Source organism: Lonchura striata, chromosome 4, assembly GCF_050655825.1.
Source record: "Lonchura striata isolate lonStrDom1 chromosome 4, ASM5065582v1, whole genome shotgun sequence".
Classification (NCBI taxonomy): Eukaryota; Metazoa; Chordata; class Aves; order Passeriformes; family Estrildidae; genus Lonchura; species Lonchura striata.
In genome coordinates, this window is record NC_140706.1 from 54,009,890 (window position 1) to 54,021,146 (window position 11,257).

Genomic DNA, 11,257 nt, shown 5'->3' on the forward strand with positions numbered 1-11,257 from the left:
TTTGTGATTCTGACATTCTGATTTACTGATGTTTGATTTTTCAACCTGACCAAACCTCCCTTTTATTTTCTGATTCATTTTCATTCTTTCTCTACAGTAAAATCTGCCAGTCATGGGAAATCACATGAATGATTCTGTGGAGGCTAACCCAAGATTGCTGAACTCATTTTCATGCATGGCTAAATACAGAATTGAACCTCACGCTCCAGAAATGAAAGGTTATCGATTTTAGATAATTCTAAAATAATGCTATAGGTGTTGATACAGCTCAGTCTACTCTAATCCTGTTTTTTTTGTTGACTCTGCCCTTGTGAAGGCACTGCTTTCTGTCAGTGATTAAAAGAGGAGGGATTTGCTTTCAGTTCTGTGCTGATTCAGCGCAGCAAAGAATCAGTACATTAGCAAGGACTGTGAGGGAATTTTAAATATTTGTAGAGTACAAAACTTCTACTGTTACTATGTCCTGGAGGTGAAAGTCCAATGTAATTACTGTACAGGGAGAAGTGGGAGAGGTGACAGCTCTCTGAGTCATAAGAGAGAAAAATGGAGAAACCTTATATCCAGTTTTTGGCTTGTTAGTGTCACTGCTATAAAATGATGTGCAAAATATAGGCCTATAGAGCTCGTATGCATTCTATTGGACTCTTCATTTATTAACAAAATGACATTGACAGCTGAGTAATAATTAGCTCTGCCAATTCAGTCTCTTTGCACTTTATTGAATGGTATTCTATAATCTTGAGGTCTCTTCTTGTTTTTTTGTTTTTCCCCTAGCTGCACAAAGTTAGATGCTTTCATAAATACAACATGCAACTTGGTTTGTTTTGGTGGATCATGAGGTGCACTTAATGAAGCTCTCTAATCTGTACATCCACCCAATGGTGTGACACTGAGACACTGACATAGAAATTGAAGTAGTATGCCATTAAATACCAAGGAAACCCCACCAAAGAAAGATTTTCTTTTTCTCTTAGCTGGCAGTGTGCGTAGCTGCACTTGGGACAAAACTGATAAAATGGGGTTAAGGGAGTAGCTGCTGAATATTCCAGCTTGAGATGATACGTGACACAGAACTTGCCTTGGTATCAAAATATTGCTAAAAAGATGGATGAATAACTTAGATTAATAGAAGAAATGAGAGTCAAGACAGGAGACTGTACATCTCACAGGACAAGAATTAAGCAGAAAACTAGTCTATACATATAGGTATTGATGCTATACCCTGGAAAAATTAAAAATTGTTATTTATTTCTTGTTTTATACGGTATTGTTTATGGACTATGTACTTCTGCAAAGACAGTGCTTCAGTGGTTTTAGTAGGTAGTGCTGAATTTCTCTAGAACATGTCCCACATGGGTCATGGAAACATCAATGAGCTCAAAGGCCCATGTTGTGTCTGTATCACCTTATTCAATCAGAATGCCTTGATGAGCTATCAAATACTAAACATGCTTAAAAAGCAAACAAGTTGCCTTGAAATATCTATTACATGAAAATCATTCTATGTTACATTGGTACAACACAAATACTTGTTATAAACACATAGAAGAGGGACTGGAAATAAGAGTGTAAAAACCTTACCTGGGCATGTTGACAACTGTCCTAAGTTAACTATATGATACCTTTATCCCCAGTCATCTGCCCTGTTTCTATTGAATAATAAGATCTACACCTTTAAGACTTATTCCAAGAGTAAAAGGAGGGAGGAAGAAGTGCAGAGTTTATTTTCAAATACCTATGTGCAGATAATCTTTATATACAACAAACCCAATAAAAGACTATAAAACAAAAAAAATCAACACTTAAAAAAAATGGCAATAGCAAAAATGATCTTCTCAAATAATATAAATACTGTAAATCCAAACTTAATACTGTATACATCCATAATGGAGACTTGGGCCACATGAATACATTTCTACTTTAGCAATAATAAAGCGAGATGACAGTGAGGAGACTGTACCCAATATAGCCAAAAAGCTCCAAACATATACAAACCTAGCCCAACACATGCCAAAATTATAGCAATAAAAACACGTCTACAAAAACTAAAAGACAAAATTAAAAAAAATCATAAGACTCAAAAGAGACCTTCTCCAAATCTCAACAATACAAATCAAAAGTCCAAGGACCCAACGCAGACATTCTCCAAATAAAAAATGTGGGAACCCCCAGCTTGGTCTGGGGTCTCGTGTGGTGGTAAAGTCTCTCCTCCAACCCGTGCTTCCAAAGAATAACTCCACAGCCTCTTCTTGTTCGGTCTCAAGACGATTTATTGCTAGTTATCTAAAAGATTCTCTTTGCAGGCTGCAGCTGTTTGGTCAGTGGCCCAGGCAGAGACACACACACACCCCCTGACACCCTGACTGTCTGGTGTCTTCTTCTCTCTCCCCGCCCAGGGCTGCTGCTATCTTTTATATGATATATTACGTGTTATATGTTTACAGTTTTTCCCCAATACCTACTACCTCTGTTACAAGGTGCTTTTCTATTCTAAACCAATCCGTAAGTGCCAGCATCACCAAGAACATGGAGGCAAGGAAGAAGAAGGAGGAAGAACAGGATCAGCCCACTTTCCTTCATCTTAGAACTTCTGACCCCCATGTACAAAGTAAAAACCCCCCTGTACGAGTGTTAAAACCCCCCTGTACAATACTAAAAAAATTTCCCCTCTGTTTTGTAACTACTTTTACTATACTATCTAACCTTTTGTGACTGTTTGTTCCACCTCCAAAGTTGGTAACTCATTCCATGGCTCAAACTCAAAATCACAGCTGTTTCCAGCTGCCTGCTGAGGTCTAAAATGCTTCTGACCAAGGCCTGGAACCTCTAAAAATGTCTGAGAGACATTTTGAGTTCCAACATCTCCCCTCCCTGTTTGAACCAGAAACACCTGCTTTGCCACGTTGTTCAAGGCCTGTTGAAAGAACATGAGAATGCATGGCAGAACAAGCAGAAGAACTACAAGACCTGTAAGAATATAAAATGCTATTTTTAAAAGTTCTTTCTACAATGGTAAGAGATCAAAAAAGCCAATGAAATCATCCTACCAGGATCCTGTAACTTTTTTCAATTTGCTGATACTACTTTGTATGTGTTTTATATTTTCATTAATAGATTTTGAATGATGAGACAAGTTCATGCAGCATATCCCCTCAAATTCTTCACAACTGTGCTCATGTGACAGCAGCAAATAATCAATTGCCGCCCTGTTTTGAAGCACTGCTTGTCTTGCACTGCTGATATCTGTTAACATGTCACTCAGTGCAGACGAAATGTCATAACTGTGTTTTCTCAACCAACATGCTATGTGGTCCAACTGTGTCAAGGCCACCCCTGATGATTTTTGGGGTGAGAAAATTGCTACTGCAATCCTCCGAGCCTTGTCCCAGGTATAAATATCATCATCACAACTGGGACTATATTGTTCAAGGGATCTTTTTTCCCTCTGTGTCTGCTCCTTTAAAGTTTTCAAATCAGGGGTTATCGATAAGAGTTCCTCAATGCTGCGTGGGCCACCCTTGACTTTTGCAGGGATAGCAGGCCAAATTCTGTCCTCACAAATTCAAAAACATCACTTTTGGTAAAGTGGCTGGGTGTTGAAGGGATGGTTTGCTTGTCACTTTGGTGTAATTGCACCAGGATGATGCATTTCTATACAAGAACTGATTTGGAGTGACATCTATTGTATGATTATCTGTCTTTGCCACTCACAATGGATTAAATTTGATGCAGAATTTCATTTCTGTTGACCCAAAAATGTCCAATTCTGGAGGTTCCAAGTGAGCCACAGGAAGGCATTGTGTCCAGTATCGGGGCGCGGCTCTCCGGTACGGAGGCTCTGCCGATACGGTGGTAATAAGAATGCGTACACCACGGCAGGTCGTCTCTCAGACGCTGCTTTATTCGCTGAGGGCTGGGTGTCAGGGAGGATCCGCGACCCGTCCGCTCGGCAAGGGAGCAGGCTCCGAGAGCCCCGAATAAGGGGCGGGGTGGGGCTTATAACAGGTGGCAAATAGGAGGGACAGGGTACAAAGGGTCCAGTAGGAATGGGGTTCGGAGGAGGAGTTGGGATGGAATAATTGGGGTACAGCAAATGGGGATGAGGGAAGGGGGCGATAACCGGGGAAGAGCCAATTACAGATAGAGAACTTAGGAACATTCTGGAACTAAAGGCAAGTACAAAAATGATTGACATAAAGATGGACATAACTGACAGTTACATAACATAAGGGGGGTGGTAGATTCGATGGGCAGCTTGGAGGCGGGAATTTATACAACAGCCTCCTCCCAAGGCATATTCGGGGGGGCTTTTCCCAAGTCCCCTACCGCATCTCCCCCTTCTTTATTAATTAAATAAACATTCCCTAGAGTTTTAACTAACATCTTCTTAAAGATTGCTAAAGCAATAAAAATAATAAGAACGATAACTAAAATCCCTAAAAGTCCTCTAATAATCGAGGCTGCCCATCCCGGGACGCCCCATTCAGATAGCAACTTGGTTGCAGGGTCCACAGCCGAAGTCTCAGTTTGTAGGTGCTGTACTTGTGTCTGGATCTGCTGGATGCTGGCTTGAATAGATTTGCTTCTCGATGTCAAGTTGAAACAGCACAGTCCTTCAAAGTCCTCACAGCTGTGGCCATGGGCTAACAGCAGAAAGTCTATTGCCGCCCGATTTTGGAGGGTGGCCTGCCTGGTGGTCTGTTCATCCGCCAAGAGATCGGAGAGGGCGGCAGACGATGCGTTGGCATGCTTCGCTATCCAGCACTCCAGGTGAGAAAGCTCACCGAGGGCTTTAGCAACCGCATACCACGGTAGAAAAATGGAAGCGGCAACCCTCTTTGTTTTTCCCCAATTGTAAATTTTGTCATCGCAATTTTGATCAAATTGGTCGTATGATCTTTTTCGTCTGGCCAATTGTCTCTCTTTCTTCCAATCCATAATTTGGGTTTTATTTGGAGTGAGGGTAGTAAGCTTGCCAAGGCTACACGGTCCTCCCTGGAGCCGAGATGGGATGCCTGACCATACTCTGTCCCCACAGACAAGAAACATCCCCCGGGGCAACGACTTGGGATGAATGGAGGAAACAGAGATAATTGGACTTGTATAGTTACACCAGCTAGCCGAATTGTATTTTTTGTTCAATGGCGTAACATCTTTTCTGTAGGTGTTTTTGGCCAAGTCAATCCCATGCCAATTCTGACTTGGCCTCTTAAAATAAAACTTTACACAGTAAGTGGCAGGAGAGGACCCCAACAGATCCAATTCTTGGGGCTCCTCTTTTGAATTTGGCAATATTTTCGTCCACGCGTCCCAAGTGTCGACCGGGTTAGGTCTCCTGCCCGTGGTTCGGAGCAGGTCTGAGTTGGAAACCGGCCAATCGTCGGCTACCAGAGGGACCCCCACCAGGCATGTGGACAACGGGTTGTCCACATTGCCCATGGCCAAACAGAAGTTCTCTTGCTGCAAGGACTTTGCCAGCGTTACCCAGACGTTTTCCTTCGGCTGTGGCACAATCCAGCCGTCCGCCGCCTGCAGCCACATGATGATCAGAAGTGTGAGGCTTGCGGCCAGCCGGATACGTTGGGGCGTCCACTCTTGTGGGTTGTTGGTGGATGTTCTTTGGGCTGCCATCTCTTGAGGCTTGCTGTAACAAAAACATTTAATATAAAACTTATACTGTGATTTTCCCCCAGCTCCCCCTTTTCTTATTAAGAAAAGGACTAAAATGAATTGTGGGGTAGGCAATCAGGGGCAAAGGGACGGCGGGTAAGGTAAGTGGGTAAGGGGAAGGGAACAGGAGGGGATGGAGTTTGAGGGGAGTCATTGATTGGTGGGGGAAGGTAGCGTCTGGTAAGCAGAGTTCTTAGCACGATGTTGGGTGTCCGTTGTGACATCTTCTTTTTTCGTCGGCACCAGGCGACTGCGGAGTCTGGTGGCAATGAGGTAGGCGTTGTTGTAGTTCTGGTGGGAGGATCGGCGATGGTGCTGTCTTCTAAAAACGGCTTGATGTTTTTCCCCGGGACCCATTTTGGACCTTGGCCTGTTGAAACACAAGCGTACCCTCTCCCCCAAGTGATGAGTGGGTACGGGCCGCTGATCTGCTTAGTCTCAGGGTCCCGGATGAGCACCGGAGGCCGCTCTTTTAAGTGTGCCCGTGTATTGTTAAAAAAGTGCCTAAGCACGGGAGGGTCTGGCTCTTTTTCTGAGCAGTTGAGGAAGTTTAATACATAAAGTGCTTTACAGACTCTTTCCACAGGGGTCATCACTAGAGTGGCATTATGCTGTTGTTCAATGAGTTTTTTAAGTTCTTTGTGGGTCCTCTCCACAATAGCCTGTCCTGTTGGATTATGGGGGATGCCAGTGGTGTGGGCGATCCCCCATTGTTGGAGGAAGTGGTTGAACCGGGCTGATGTAAACCCTGGCCCATTGTCCGTCTTGATGGCCTTAGGCACCCCGAGGGTGGAAAAGGCCATGAAGAGGTGCTTAATGACATCCCGGGTCTTCTCTCCAGTGTGGAGAGAAGCAAAAACGGCGCCTGAGAAGGTGTCGACGGACACGTGCATGTACTTAAGTCGTCCGAATGGGTTATAGTGAGTAACATCTGTCTGCCACAGCTCCAATGCTCCCAGACCTCGGGGGTTGACCCCAGTGGGTAACGGTGGTAGAGCAAAAGTCTGGCAGCTTGGGCATGTGGCAACGATGGATTTGGCTTGTGATAGAGATAGTTTGAATTGGCGAGTGAGTGCAGGCGCATTTTGGTGAAAGAACGCGTGGCTCAGCTTCGCCTGTGCAAAGGTGTCTGGCAAGTTTGTAGAAAGTGCAGGTGCAGTGAATGTGGCAGGCATGGCGAGATGGTCCGCTCTTCGGTTGCCCTCGGCAATAGGGCCAGGCAGGTCTGTGTGAGCTCGGACATGCATTATGTGAAACAGTTGCTCCCGGTGGGAGATAAGCCAAATAAGATCTGAGAGCAGCTGAAATAATTTCTCGTTTTTGACTTCTTTGAGCAAGGCATGTTCAGCCCGCTCGGCTATCCCGGCGACATAAGCCGAATCTGTCACCAAATTAAATGGTTGTTGAAATTTTTTAAATGCTCTCACAACTGCAGCAAGTTCTGCGATCTGGGGGGAACCCTCAACTATCTGGATGTCAGACTCCCACTTCTGACTATCTGGGTCCTTCCAAGTGATCACCGACTTGTGGGATCTTCCCGACCCGTCGGTGAACAGCGTGAGAGCACCTTTAATTGGTATTTTACTTTTGAATGATTTTGGAGCCAGATATAGAGTATCTTTAAACAATTTGTGTTTAGGATAATGGATCGAAATTTGGCCAGGGTAACTATCAATTGAAATTTGCAGATCTTCATTTGTTTGGAGCAATGATTCCAATTGTTCCAGATTTAAGGGTAAGTAAATGCATGTCGGGTCACACCCTGCAAGGGTCCGGAGACGGTGCCGTGCCTTGATAATAAGTTTTGCCATCAATTCTGCGGGAGTAGAGATCGTTTTGGAGGGTTGGTGCGGAAGGAACAACCACTCGATGATAAGGAGTGGGTCCTTCCGCCCAGCGTCCCACTGAAATAGCAACCCATGGAAGTTGGGACACTTACCCAGGATGGCAAGGTCCAGGGGAAGCGACCGATCGACCCGATGAGCCTGGCGGGACCTGATGGCATCTGCGACTCTCTCCAGGGCTCCTTTAGCGGCAGGTGTCAGCTCTCGCGGAGAAGCCAGGTTACCATCTCCCCGCAGGAGGTTGAAGAGGGGTGCCAGCTCCTCCGTCGTGAGTCCCAGGAGAGGTCGGATCCAGGTGATGGTGCCACAGATCTGTTGCAGGTCCCGCAGTGTCTTCGGCTGGTCCTTGATGGTGACGGACTGGGGTACGATGGTCCTTCCCGTGATGGTGAATCCAAGGTATTTCCATGGGGCCGTCAGCTGAATTTTCTCCTCTGCGATTTCAAATCCTGCAGATCTAATGGCTTTTACAGTCTTTGTTAACACAGTCTTTAAGTATGAGGATGTTTCTGCACAGATAAGCACGTCATCCATGTAATGTAGGATGACGGCCTCTGGAAACAGTCTCCGAATCGGGGATAAAACTTGCGCTACAAACGTCTGGCACAACACTGGAGAATTTTTCATTCCCTGAGGCAAAGTGGTCCACTGATAGCGCTTGTAAGGCTCCGCCCGATTGATGGAGGGGACGGAGAAGGCGAACCTGGGAGCATCTCCAGGATAAAGTGGGATGTTAAAAAAGCAGTCCTTGATATCGATGACTGCGAGCTGCCAATCCCGGGGGAGCATGGAAGGGGAGGGAAGGCCAGGTTGGAGTGGGCCCATGTCCTCGATGACTTAGTTGACCCTGCGCAGGTCTTGGAGCAGGCGCCACCTGTCTTTGCCAGGTTTCTTTATTACAAAGACAGGTGTGTTCCAGGGACTGGTGGAAGGTATTAAATGCCCCTGGCGTACCTGCTCCTCTACCAAGTTGTTGAGCGCTATTAATTTTTCTTCTGGAAGGGGCCACTGGTCTACCCACACCGGATTATCAGTTTTCCAATTCAGCGGTGGGGAGGTGCGCTCCGCAGTGGCCCATACTAAAAATCCCACGCAGGGCAAGGAATGTCCAGACGGGCACCCCACTGGGACAAAACATCCCTTCCCAACAGCATAATATTCGATGAGACGACAAAGGGTCTCACCGTGGCTATTTGTCCCTCCGGGCCCTCCACGCTTACCAGATGTCGGCTACGAAGGGAATTGACCGCTCCACCCACTCCAGAGATAGTGCCACAAGGGGACACCAACTCCCAGTCGCGAGGCCACTTTGCCCTGGGAATGATGGTGACATCTGCTCCGGTGTCTGCCATTAGTTTGAGTGAGATGGACTTCCCCTGCTGAGAGATGATGGTATCGATTAATGGTCTTTCTCGGCATACATTTTGGGTGAGGAAGACATATTTGTCCCCCCCACCCCGGTCCTGATCGAGTTCGTCGGCTGTGCTATCCAAAATATACATTAGGGCGAGAGGAACTCCCTTCTCCAGCGTGAATGGCGGGCTATGACACGTAACGGAGACCGTTACCTCGAACCCCGGTGGAAAGCACACCACTTCTGGAAAGATGTCAAGTTCCAGGGGTGTGTGCCTGCTATCGCCAAGTATAAGGACGGTGGTATTATGGCTGGAGTAAGGGGGCTCCAGGAACCCTGCAGAGACGCGTACCAGGTCCTCGTCCCTAAAGGTGACGTTGACTGAGCTGGAGAGGACCCGGCGGCGGCCAGCATCTAGATTGTCTGTCCTTCGGAAGAGGCGGAGTCCATCCTCTGGGCTCCGCCAATCCGCTGAAACTGGCCGCTGGGCCACTGGTCCTCCCGGATGGTAGGGAGGCCAGGGCGCCGTGAGGGGCCACTTGGTGTCCTCGCGCGGCCCCTCCTCGCGCTCCGCGGCCCGTTTCCCGCCGGTGGATAGGGCTGTGGCAGGGGGTTCCTGGGAGCTGGTCTTGGGGAGGGAGCATATTGATGGTAAAAACGGTCGGGGGGCCAGTGGGGACAATTGGCTTGAATGTGCCCCATCTGACCGCACCCAAAACACCATATAGTGTTCATATTGAGCATCGCCTCCCCCACTCCCTTACTCACGGCCAAGGCGACGGTGGTTTCAGTCGACGTCGCTTTGGCGCAGGCTTCCACCATTTTAGCGATGGTCGGCTCGGGGTCCTGAGGCAACGTGCGTAAGATTTTCTTTGTCTCCTCGGCTGCGTTGGTAAAGGCCATCTTACGCAGGAGCTCCTCTCTTGCAGCCGGATTGTCGATCTGTCTGTCGATCGCCTCCCGCAGGCGGTCAACGAACTTGATAAAAGACTCGTTAGGTGCTTGTATTATGTTAGAAAAGCTTTGGAGGGGTTTCCCCTCATCTGGTATTTTTAGGAGAGCAATCCGAGCAGCCTCTCTGATGTCATTGAGAAGGTCCAGTGGCAGCAAAATCTGGTCCTCTGGCCTGCTCAGATCGCCCTCCCCCGCCAAAGCTTCAAGTCCTTCCTCTCCCTCTCCTAGTGTGGCTGCCAGGCTGTACTTTTTGAGGAGAGGTTTTAGTAACTTTTTCCACTGGACCTCCCACAGTAACAGTTCAGTCGGTGTAAACAGCAATTTTGCAATGTACCGGAGGTCGGGGGGAACAAGTGTATGTCCAGAAAAGGTAAGGTCCAAAACATTCTTAAAAAATGGCGAGTCTCTCCCGTAATCTTTTGCTGCTTTACGGAGCTCTTTAATCTCAACATAAGGCAGCTGGTCCCACTGTGGCCTTCCCCCTCTACCCCGAGTCACGGGTGCCGCAAAGAGTTCCAAGTCCTTAGCGAACTCCACATCCCCCTCTTCGATCGCCTTCTCCCTTATCCGGGCCCACCCTTTCCCCGGCCGATGTGCGGGCCGGGGGCTGTCGCTGTCCTCATCCTCCGAGGAGGATGAGGCAGGACGGGCTAGGGCCCTGAGCCTCTCCCTGACCGAGGGGCCCCGGTGACGAGAGGCCCGGCAGGCCAAGATGGCCTGCTTCCGGTCAGGCCGACTTCCGGTTCCGGTGGCGTGGGAACCGGGAGTGGCTGGAGAGGGGGAGGGGCGTCCGGGCCCACCCACCGAGGCGTGGCCCTCCCCCCCGGGGGTCCCACCCACTGGGGCGTGGTCATTGGGTGGGCAGGTCCCTCCCACCGGGGGTGTGGTCTCAGGGGCCAGAGGGGTGGATCCCGACGCCGGGGCGATCGACGCTGGAGGAGGGGGGGGGGGACCCGACGCAGGGGCGGCACCCGACGAACGAGGTGGTGGAGGTGGGAGTGGCTGAGTGATGGCGGGAACAAGGTGTCTTGGGAGGCCATTTTCTGTCTTGTCTGAAGGCGACTCGGCCATGTGGCCGGCGCCATTTTGTCCCTCTTGTCCCTTATGGGGACAAGGTTTGTCTATAGAACAAAAGGGGTTTGAACAGGGAGAATTGGGGAGCGGGACACGGGACTCGGAATGGCCCATACTGGGATGGCCAGTCCCAGCATGAGAGAGGGACAGGGTGGATTGGGGAACAGCAGGGAGTCGGCAGCAGCCCTGTGCCTCAGTGCGGCAGGGTCTGTCGCCCGATCCACCCTTAGGGGAAGCGGGGGTAGGAACGGGGGAATCGGAATGAGAGGTAGGAGAACTGGGTCCCAAGCATTCCCGCTTTTTATTAAATAACGTAAAAATAGAATGAAAGAGAGGAAAGAAATGTCCCACCCCAAAATTC